This window comes from Mixophyes fleayi, chromosome 10 (assembly GCF_038048845.1).
Source record: "Mixophyes fleayi isolate aMixFle1 chromosome 10, aMixFle1.hap1, whole genome shotgun sequence".
Lineage (NCBI taxonomy): Eukaryota > Metazoa > Chordata > Amphibia > Anura > Limnodynastidae > Mixophyes > Mixophyes fleayi.
Genome location: NC_134411.1, coordinates 44,122,116 through 44,132,115, shown reverse-complemented (window position 1 = coordinate 44,132,115; position 10,000 = coordinate 44,122,116). Strand labels below are relative to the sequence as shown.

The 10,000-nt window shown below is 35.0% G+C and overlaps 7 non-coding genes across 7 annotated transcripts; all 7 read right to left on the bottom strand.

Moving 5' to 3' along the window:
* Nucleotides 1–1,161: 1,161 nt before the first annotated feature.
* TRNAS-AGA (transfer RNA serine (anticodon AGA)) lies at nucleotides 1,162–1,243 on the bottom strand. Its single transcript has one exon. It is a non-coding gene; the product is annotated as a tRNA-Ser (tRNA).
* Nucleotides 1,244–2,588: 1,345 nt separating this feature from the next.
* Nucleotides 2,589–2,670, bottom strand: TRNAS-AGA (transfer RNA serine (anticodon AGA)). Its single transcript has one exon. It is a non-coding gene; the product is annotated as a tRNA-Ser (tRNA).
* Nucleotides 2,671–4,015: 1,345 nt separating this feature from the next.
* TRNAS-AGA (transfer RNA serine (anticodon AGA)) lies at nucleotides 4,016–4,097 on the bottom strand. Its single transcript has one exon. It is a non-coding gene; the product is annotated as a tRNA-Ser (tRNA).
* Nucleotides 4,098–5,442: 1,345 nt separating this feature from the next.
* Nucleotides 5,443–5,524, bottom strand: TRNAS-AGA (transfer RNA serine (anticodon AGA)). The gene has a single exon. It is a non-coding gene; the product is annotated as a tRNA-Ser (tRNA).
* A 1,344-nt stretch (nucleotides 5,525–6,868) lies between these two features.
* On the bottom strand, nucleotides 6,869–6,950 carry TRNAS-AGA (transfer RNA serine (anticodon AGA)). The gene has a single exon. It is a non-coding gene; the product is annotated as a tRNA-Ser (tRNA).
* A 1,345-nt stretch (nucleotides 6,951–8,295) lies between these two features.
* Nucleotides 8,296–8,377, bottom strand: TRNAS-AGA (transfer RNA serine (anticodon AGA)). Its single transcript has one exon. It is a non-coding gene; the product is annotated as a tRNA-Ser (tRNA).
* Nucleotides 8,378–9,722: 1,345 nt separating this feature from the next.
* Nucleotides 9,723–9,804, bottom strand: TRNAS-AGA (transfer RNA serine (anticodon AGA)). The gene has a single exon. It is a non-coding gene; the product is annotated as a tRNA-Ser (tRNA).
* Between the last annotated feature and the right edge of the window lie 196 nt (nucleotides 9,805–10,000).

Sequence of the window (10,000 nt, the reverse complement as noted above, 5' to 3'; positions counted from 1 at the left end):
GATCAAAAGTGCTTGCCATTACACCAAGTTACCCCTTTCCAAGAGGTTTTTGGAAATAATTCTCTCAGACTTTAGGCCACAAAAGAGTCAATTTGAATTGCATTTATCTGTTGGCACCCTGCAACATATTTATTTTGGTTTAAACAGGTAAACACTTCTGTTAAAAAAAAAGAATTTGGAACAAGATTTTTTATCTGATTTATATGCAGAATTAAGTGCATGCTTTGTAAGTTTGTCCAAAGAACCGTGAATTTGGTGCACCTTTGCCTAGTTTCCAAAATAAATGTACAGGAATAAATTTAATAGTGTGCTGATTCACAGATTGAATTTTTTCAGTATTTTAGGGGGATAGCGTAGTAACCGAAATCTGTCATTTCACTATGTTTGCAGCACAAGAGAACACAAAAAAGTGCTTTGTAGATTAAAAATAGAGACCATGAGATGTCACTGACATTTGAACTTGCCTCTCATCAACCTCCTGGCCACAATAACCTCTTGAAATCTAGTGCTCAGGTGGAGATTTTATTTCTGTATTTTGTAGGGATTTAAAAGTCGCTGAGAACAGTCATTTGACTATATTTGTAATAAGATAGATTATGAAGAAAGTGCTTGGTTAGTGAGAAAAAGAAGTCATTAGGTGTTATTGATAATTAAACATCAGAACACCTTAACAACTTGGCTACAAATAAGTGTTTAACACAGTCACAACTCCAAGTGCTTAGCTGAACATTAATTGCTCCATATTTAGAAGGATCTGCAAAATCACTGAGAGCTGTCATTGGACTATGATTTTAACATGAGTCATTTTCTTTAAAGTGTTTAGCAGGTAAGTATATAAAGAAATATTGGATTAACAAACAGTATATCAATGATTAAAGATTCAAGCTTCTCTTCCAAATACTTGTGCATTATTACCCGATCTCAGATTTTCTCTGTAATGACGATAAGCTAAAAAATTGTTGCCAGCGCATGAAACCTTGAATGGATCACTCTGCCATTGACATTCAACTACCACTTGCTAAATAATTTAAATAAACCTCATACGCTGCTGGAACACTTCTGTCCATTTTTCTCTTTCCAGGATTAAATTTAAGATTGATACAAGGTGTAATAACAATTAACCAACCATGTGCATCTTTCAGTGAATATGACAAATTAAACCGTAGTCGACAGGATTTGAACCTGCGCGGGGAAACCCCAATGGATTTCTAGTCCATCGCCTTAACCACTCGGCCACGACTACTTGTGATGAAAGTCGTGTGAGCTGGAAATGACATTTTCTGCATTTTAAGATAATTTCATAATGAGTGGAAACTCTTACTTGACAATGTTTGAAATAATAGAGATTGTTACTAAAGTGCTTTGTAGGTCAGATAAAGAAATCATCAGGTCCCAGCGAGATTAGAAGTCGGATCTCTGAATTAAGTGATCAAAAGTGCTTGCCATTACACCAAGTTACCCCTTTCCAAGAGGTTTTTGGAAATAATTCTCTCAGACTTTAAGCCACAAAAGAGTCAATTTGAATTGCATTTATCTGATGGCACCCTGCAACATATTTATTTTGGTTTAAACAGGTAAACACTTCTGTTAAAAAAAAAGAATTTGGAACAAGAATTTTTATCTGATTTATATGCAGAATTAAGTGCATGCTTTGTAAGTTTGTCCAAAGAACCGAGATTTTGGTGAACCTTTGCCTAGTTTCCAAAATAAATGTACAGGAATAAATTTAATATTGTGCTGATTCACAGATTGAATTTTTTCAGTATTTTAGGGGGATAGCGTAGTAACCGAAATCTGTCATTTCACTATGTTTGCAGCACAAGAGAACACAAAAAAGTGCTTTGTAGGTTAAAAATAGAGAGCATGAGATGTCACTGACATTTGAACTTGCCTCTCATCAACCTCCTGGCCACAATAACCTCTTGAAATCTAGTGCTCAGGTGGAGATTTTATTTCTGTATTTTGTAGGGATTTAAAAGTCGCTGAGAACAGTCATTTGACTATATTTGTAATAAGATAGATTATGAAGAAAGTGCTTGGTTAGTGAGAAAAAGAAGTCATTAGGTGTTATTGATAATTAAACATCAGAACACCTTAACAACTTGGCTACAAATAAGTGTTTAACACAGTCACAACTCCAAGTGCTTAGCTGAACATTAATTGCTCCATATTTAGAAGGATCTGCAAAATCACTGAGAGCTGTCATTGGACTATGATTTTAACATGAGTCATTTTCTTTAAAGTGTTTAGCAGGTAAGTATATAAAGAAATATTGGATTAACAAACAGTATATCAATGATTAAAGATTCAAGCTTCTCTTCCAAATACTTGTGCATTATTACCCGATCTCAGATTTTCTCTGTAATGACGATAAGCTAAAAAATTGTTGCCAGTGCATGAAACCTTGAATGGATCACTCTGCCATTGACATTCAACTACCACTTGCTAAATAATTTAAATAAACCTCATACGCTGCTGGAACACTTCTGTCCATTTTTCTCTTTCCAGGATTAAATTTAAGATTGATACAAGGTGTAATAACAATTAACCAACCATGCGCATCTTTCAGTGAATATGACAAATTAAACCGTAGTCGGCAGGATTTGAACCTGCGCGGGGAAACCCCAATGGATTTCTAGTCCATCGCCTTAAGCACTCGGCCACGACTACTTGTGAGGAAAATCGTGTGAGCTGGAAATGACATTTTCTGCATTGTAAGATAATTTCATAATGAGTGGAAACTCTTACTTGACAATGTTTGAAATAATAGAGATTGTTACTAAAGTGCTTTGTAGGTCAGATAAAGAAATCATCAGGTCCCAGCGAGATTAGAACTCGGATCTCTGAATTAAGTGATCAAAAGTGCTTGCCATTACACCAAGTTACCCCTTTCCAAGAGGTTTTTGGAAATAATTCTCTCAGACTTTAGGCCACAAAAGAGTCAATTTGAATTGCATTTATCTGTTGGCACCCTGCAACATATTTATTTTGGTTTAAACAGGTAAACACTTCTGTTAAAAAAAAAGAATTTGGAACAAGATTTTTTATCTGATTTATATGCAGAATTAAGTGCATGCTTTGTAAGTTTGTCCAAAGAACCGTGAATTTGGTGCACCTTTGCCTAGTTTCCAAAATAAATGTACAGGATAAAATTTAATAGTGTGCTGATTCACAGATTGAATTTTTTCAGTATTTTAGGGGGATAGCGTAGTAACCGAAATCTGTCATTTCACTATGTTTGCAGCACAAGAGAACACAAAAAAGTGCTTTGTAGATTAAAAATAGAGACCATGAGATGTCACTGACATTTGAACTTGCCTCTCATCAACCTCCTGGCCACAATAACCTCTTGAAATCTAGTGCTCAGGTGGAGATTTTATTTCTGTATTTTGTAGGGATTTAAAAGTCGCTGAGAACAGTCATTTGACTATATTTCTAATAAGATAGATTATGAAGAAAGTGCTTGGTTAGTGAGAAAAAGAAGTCATTAGGAGTTATTGATAATTAAACATCAGAACACCTTAACAACTTGGCTACAAATAAGTGTTTAACACAGTCACAACTCCAAGTGCTTAGCTGAACATTAATTGCTCCATATTTAGAAGGATCTGCAAAATCACTGAGAGCTGTCATTGGACTATGATTTTAACATGAGTCATTTTCTTTAAAGTGTTTAGCAGGTAAGTATATAAAGAAATATTGGATTAACAAACAGTATATCAATGATTAAAGATTCAAGCTTCTCTTCCAAATACTTGTGCATTATTACCCGATCTCAGATTTTCTCTGTAATGACGATAAGCTAAAAAATTGTTGCCAGTGCATGAAACCTTGAATGGATCACTCTGCCATTGACATTCAACTACCACTTGCTAAATAATTTAAATAAACCTCATACGCTGCTGGAACACTTCTGTCCATTTTTCTCTTTCCAGGATTAAATTTAAGATTGATACAAGGTGTAATAACAATTAACCAACCATGCGCATCTTTCAGTGAATATGACAAATTAAACCGTAGTCGGCAGGATTTGAACCTGCGCGGGGAAACCCCAATGGATTTCTAGTCCATCGCCTTAACCACTCGGCCACAACTACTTGTGATGAAAATCGTGTGAGCTGGAAATGACATTTTCTGCATTTTAAGATAATTTCATAATGAGTGGAAACTCTTACTTAACAATGTTTGAAATAATAGAGATTGTTACTAAAGTGCTTTGTAGGTCAGATAAAGAAATCATCAGGTCCCAGCGAGATTAGAACTCGGATCTCTGAATTAAGTGATCAAAAGTGCTTGCCATTACACCAAGTTACCCCTTTCCAAGAGGTTTTTGGAAATAATTCTCTCAGACTTTAGGCCACAAAAGAGTCAATTTGAATTGCATTTATCTGTTGGCACCCTGCAACATATTTATTTTGGTTTAAACAGGTAAACACTTCTGTTAAAAAAAAAGAATTTGGAACAAGATTTTTTATCTGATTTATATGCAGAATTAAGTGCATGCTTTGTAAGTTTGTCCAAAGAACCGTGAATTTGGTGCACCTTTGCCTAGTTTCCAAAATAAATGTACAGGATAAAATTTAATAGTGTGCTGATTCACAGATTGAATTTTTTCAGTATTTTAGGGGGATAGCGTAGTAACCGAAATCTGTCATTTCACTATGTTTGCAGCACAAGAGAACACAAAAAAGTGCTTTGTAGATTAAAAATAGAGACCATGAGATGTCACTGACATTTGAACTTGCCTCTCATCAACCTCCTGGCCACAATAACCTCTTGAAATCTAGTGCTCAGGTGGAGATTTTATTTCTGTATTTTGTAGGGATTTAAAAGTCGCTGAGAACAGTCATTTGACTATATTTCTAATAAGATAGATTATGAAGAAAGTGCTTGGTTAGTGAGAAAAAGAAGTCATTAGGTGTTATTGATAATTAAACATCAGAACACCTTAACAACTTGGCTACAAATAAGTGTTTAACACAGTCACAACTCCAAGTGCTTAGCTGAACATTAATTGCTCCATATTTAGAAGGATCTGCAAAATCACTGAGAGCTGTCATTGGACTATGATTTTAACATGAGTCATTTTCTTTAAAGTGTTTAGCAGGTAAGTATATAAAGAAATATTGGATTAACAAACAGTATATCAATGATTAAAGATTCAAGCTTCTCTTCCAAATACTTGTGCATTATTACCCGATCTCAGATTTTCTCTGTAATGACGATAAGCTAAAAAATTGTTGCCAGTGCATGAAACCTTGAATGGATCACTCTGCCATTGACATTCAACTACCACTTGCTAAATAATTTAAATAAACCTCATACGCTGCTGGAACACTTCTGTCCATTTTTCTCTTTCCAGGATTAAATTTAAGATTGATACAAGGTGTAATAACAATTAACCAACCATGCGCATCTTTCAGTGAATATGACAAATTAAACCGTAGTCGGCAGGATTTGAACCTGAGCGGGGAAACCCCAATGGATTTCTAGTCCATCGCCTTAACCACTCGGCCACGACTACTTGTGATGAAAATCGTGTGAGCTGGAAATGACATTTTCTGCATTTTAAGATAATTTCATAATGAGTGGAAACTCTTACTTGACAATGTTTGAAATAATAGAGATTGTTACTAAAGTGCTTTGTAGGTCAGATAAAGAAATCATCAGGTCCCAGCGAGATTAGAAGTCGGATCTCTGAATTAAGTGATCAAAAGTGCTTGCCATTACACCAAGTTACCCCTTTCCAAGAGGTTTTTGGAAATAATTCTCTCAGACTTTAAGCCACAAAAGAGTCAATTTGAATTGCATTTATCTGATGGCACCCTGCAACATATTTATTTTGGTTTAAACAGGTAAACACTTCTGTTAAAAAAAAAGAATTTGGAACAAGATTTTTTATCTGATTTATATGCAGAATTAAGTGCATGCTTTGTAAGTTTGTCCAAAGAACCGTGAATTTGGTGAACCTTTGCCTAGTTTCCAAAATAAATGTACAGGAATAAATTAATAGTGTGCTGATTCACAGATTGAATTTTTTCAGTATTTTAGGGGGATAGCGTAGTAACCGAAATCTGTCATTTCACTATGTTTGCAGCACAAGAGAACACAAAAAAGTGCTTTGTAGGTTAAAAATAGAGACCATGAGATGTCACTGACATTTGAACTTGCCTCTCATCAACCTCCTGGCCACAATAACCTCTTGAAATCTAGTGCTCAGGTGGAGATTTTATTTCTGTATTTTGTAGGGATTTAAAAGTCGCTGAGAACAGTCATTTGACTATATTTGTAATAAGATAGATTATGAAGAAAGTGCTTGGTTAGTGAGAAAAAGAAGTCATTAGGTGTTATTGATAATTAAACATCAGAACACCTTAACAACTTGGCTACAAATAAGTGTTTAACACAGTCACAACTCCAAGTGCTTAGCTGAACATTAATTGCTCCATATTTAGAAGGATCTGCAAAATCACTGAGAGCTGTCATTGGACTATGATTTTAACATGAGTCATTTTCTTTAAAGTGTTTAGCAGGTAAGTATATAAAGAAATATTGGATTAACAAACAGTATATCAATGATTAAACATTCAAGCTTCTCTTCCAAATACTTGTGCATTATTACCCGATCTCAGATTTTCTCTGTAATGACGATAAGCTAAAAAATTGTTGCCAGTGCATGAAACCTTGAATGGATCACTCTGCCATTGACATTCAACTACCACTTGCTAAATAATTTAAATAAACCTCATACGCTGCTGGAACACTTCTGTCCATTTTTCTCTTTCCAGGATTAAATTTAAGATTGATACAAGGTGTAATAACAATTAACCAACCATGCGCATCTTTCAGTGAATATGACAAATTAAACCGTAGTCGGCAGGATTTGAACCTGAGCGGGGAAACCCCAATGGATTTCTAGTCCATCGCCTTAACCACTCGGCCACGACTACTTGTGATGAAAATCGTGTTAGCTGGAAATGACATTTTCTGCATTTTAAGATAATTTCATAATGAGTGGAAACTCTTACTTGACAATGTTTGAAATAATAGAGATTGTTACTAAAGTGCTTTGTAGGTCAGATAAAGAAATCATCAGGTCCCAGCGAGATTAGAACTCGGATCTCTGAATTAAGTGATCAAAAGTGCTTGCCATTACACCAAGTTACCCCTTTCCAAGAGGTTTTTGGAAATAATTCTCTCAGACTTTAGGCCACAAAAGAGTCAATTTGAATTGCATTTATCTGATGGCACCCTGCAACATATTTATTTTGGTTTAAACAGGTAAACACTTCTGTTAAAAAAAAAGAATTTGGAACAAGATTTTTTATCTGATTTATATGCAGAATTAAGTGCATGCTTTGTAAGTTTGTCCAAAGAACCGTGAATTTGGTGCACCTTTGCCTAGTTTCCAAAATAAATGTACAGGAATAAATTTAATAGTGTGCTGATTCACAGATTGAATTTTTTCAGTATTTTAGGGGGATAGCGTAGTAACCGAAATCTGTCATTTCACTATGTTTGCAGCACAAGAGAACACAAAAAAGTGCTTTGTAGGTTAAAAATAGAGACCATGAGATGTCACTGACATTTGAACTTGCCTCTCATCAACCTCCTGGCCACAATAACCTCTTGAAATCTAGTGCTCAGGTGGAGATTTTATTTCTGTATTTTGTAGGGATTTAAAAGTCGCTGAGAACAGTCATTTGACTATATTTCTAATAAGATAGATTATGAAGAAAGTGCTTGGTTAGTGAGAAAAAGAAGTCATTAGGTGTTATTGATAATTAAACATCAGAACACCTTAACAACTTGGCTACAAATAAGTGTTTAACACAGTCACAACTCCAAGTGCTTAGCTGAACATTAATTGCTCCATATTTAGAAGGATCTGCAAAATCACTGAGAGCTGTCATTGGACTATGATTTTAACATGAGTCATTTTCTTTAAAGTGTTTAGCAGGTAAGTATATAAAGAAATATTGGATTAACAAACAGTATATCAATGATTAAACATTCAAGCTTCTCTTCCAAATACTTGTGCATTATTACCTGATCTCAGATTTTCTCTGTAATGACGATAAGCTAAAAAATTGTTGCCAGTGCATGAAACCTTGAATGGATCACTCTGCCATTTACATTCAACTACCACTTGCTAAATAATTTAAATAAACCTCATACGCTGCTGGAACACTTCTGTCCATTTTTCTCTTTCCAGGATTAAATTTAAGATTGATACAAGGTGTAATAACAATTAACCAACCATGCGCATCTTTCAGTGAATATGACAAATTAAACCGTAGTCGGCAGGATTTGAACCTGAGCGGGGAAACCCCAATGGATTTCTAGTCCATCGCCTTAACCACTCGGCCACGACTACTTGTGATGAAAATCGTGTTAGCTGGAAATGACATTTTCTGCATTTTAAGATAATTTCATAATGAGTGGAAACTCTTACTTGACAATGTTTGAAATAATAGAGATTGTTACTAAAGTGCTTTGTAGGTCAGATAAAGAAATCATCAGGTCCCAGCGAGATTAGAACTCGGATCTCTGAATTAAGTGATCAAAAGTGCTTGCCATTACACCAAGTTACCCCTTTCCAAGAGGTTTTTGGAAATAATTCTCTCAGACTTTAGGCCACAAAAGAGTCAATTTGAATTGCATTTATCTGATGGCACCCTGCAACATATTTATTTTGGTTTAAACAGGTAAACACTTCTGTTAAAAAAAAAGAATTTGGAACAAGATTTTTTATCTGATTTATATGCAGAATTAAGTGCATGCTTTGTAAGTTTGTCCAAAGAACCGTGAATTTGGTGCACCTTTGCCTAGTTTCCAAAATAAATGTACAGGAATAAATTTAATAGTGTGCTGATTCACAGATTGAATTTTTTCAGTATTTTAGGGGGATAGCGTAGTAACCGAAATCTGTCATTTCACTATGTTTGCAGCACAAGAGAACACAAAAAAGTGCTTTGTAGGTTAAAAATAGAGACCATGAGATGTCACTGACATTTGAACTTGCCTCTCATCAACCTCCTGGCCACAATAACCTCTTGAAATCTAGTGCTCAGGTGGAGATTTTATTTCTGTATTTTGTAGGGATTTAAAAGTCGCTGAGAACAGTCATTTGACTATATTTGTAATAAGATAGATTATGAAGAAAGTGCTTGGTTAGTGAGAAAAAGAAGTCATTAGGTGTTATTGATAATTAAACATCAGAACACCTTAACAACTTGGCTACAAATAAGTGTTTAACACAGTCACAACTCCAAGTGCTTAGCTGAACATTAATTGCTCCATATTTAGAAGGATCTGCAAAATCACTGAGAGCTGTCATTGGACTATGATTTTAACATGAGTCATTTTCTTTAAAGTGTTTAGCAGGTAAGTATATAAAGAAATATTGGATTAACAAACAGTATATCAATGATTAAAGATTCAAGCTTCTCTTCCAAATACTTGTGCATTATTACCCGATCTCAGATTTTCTCTGTAATGACGATAAGCTAAAAAATTGTTGCCAGTGCATGAAACCTTGAATGGATCACTCTGCCATTGACATTCAACTACCACTTGCTAAATAATTTAAATAAACCTCATACGCTGCTGGAACACTTCTGTCCATTTTTCTCTTTCCAGGATTAAATTTAAGATTGATACAAGGTGTAATAACAATTAACCAACCATGCGCATCTTTCAGTGAATATGACAAATTAAACCGTAGTCGGCAGGATTTGAACCTGCGCGGGGAAACCCCAATGGATTTCTAGTCCATCGCCTTAACCACTCGGCCACAACTACTTGTGATGAAAATCGTGTGAGCTGGAAATGACATTTTCTGCATTTTAAGATAATTTCATAATCAGTGGAAACTCTTACTTAACAATGTTTGAAATAATAGAGATTGTTACTAAAGTGCTTTGTAGGTCAGATAAAGAAATCATCAGGTCCCAGCGAGATTAGAACTCGGATCTCTGAATTAAGTGATCAAAAGTGC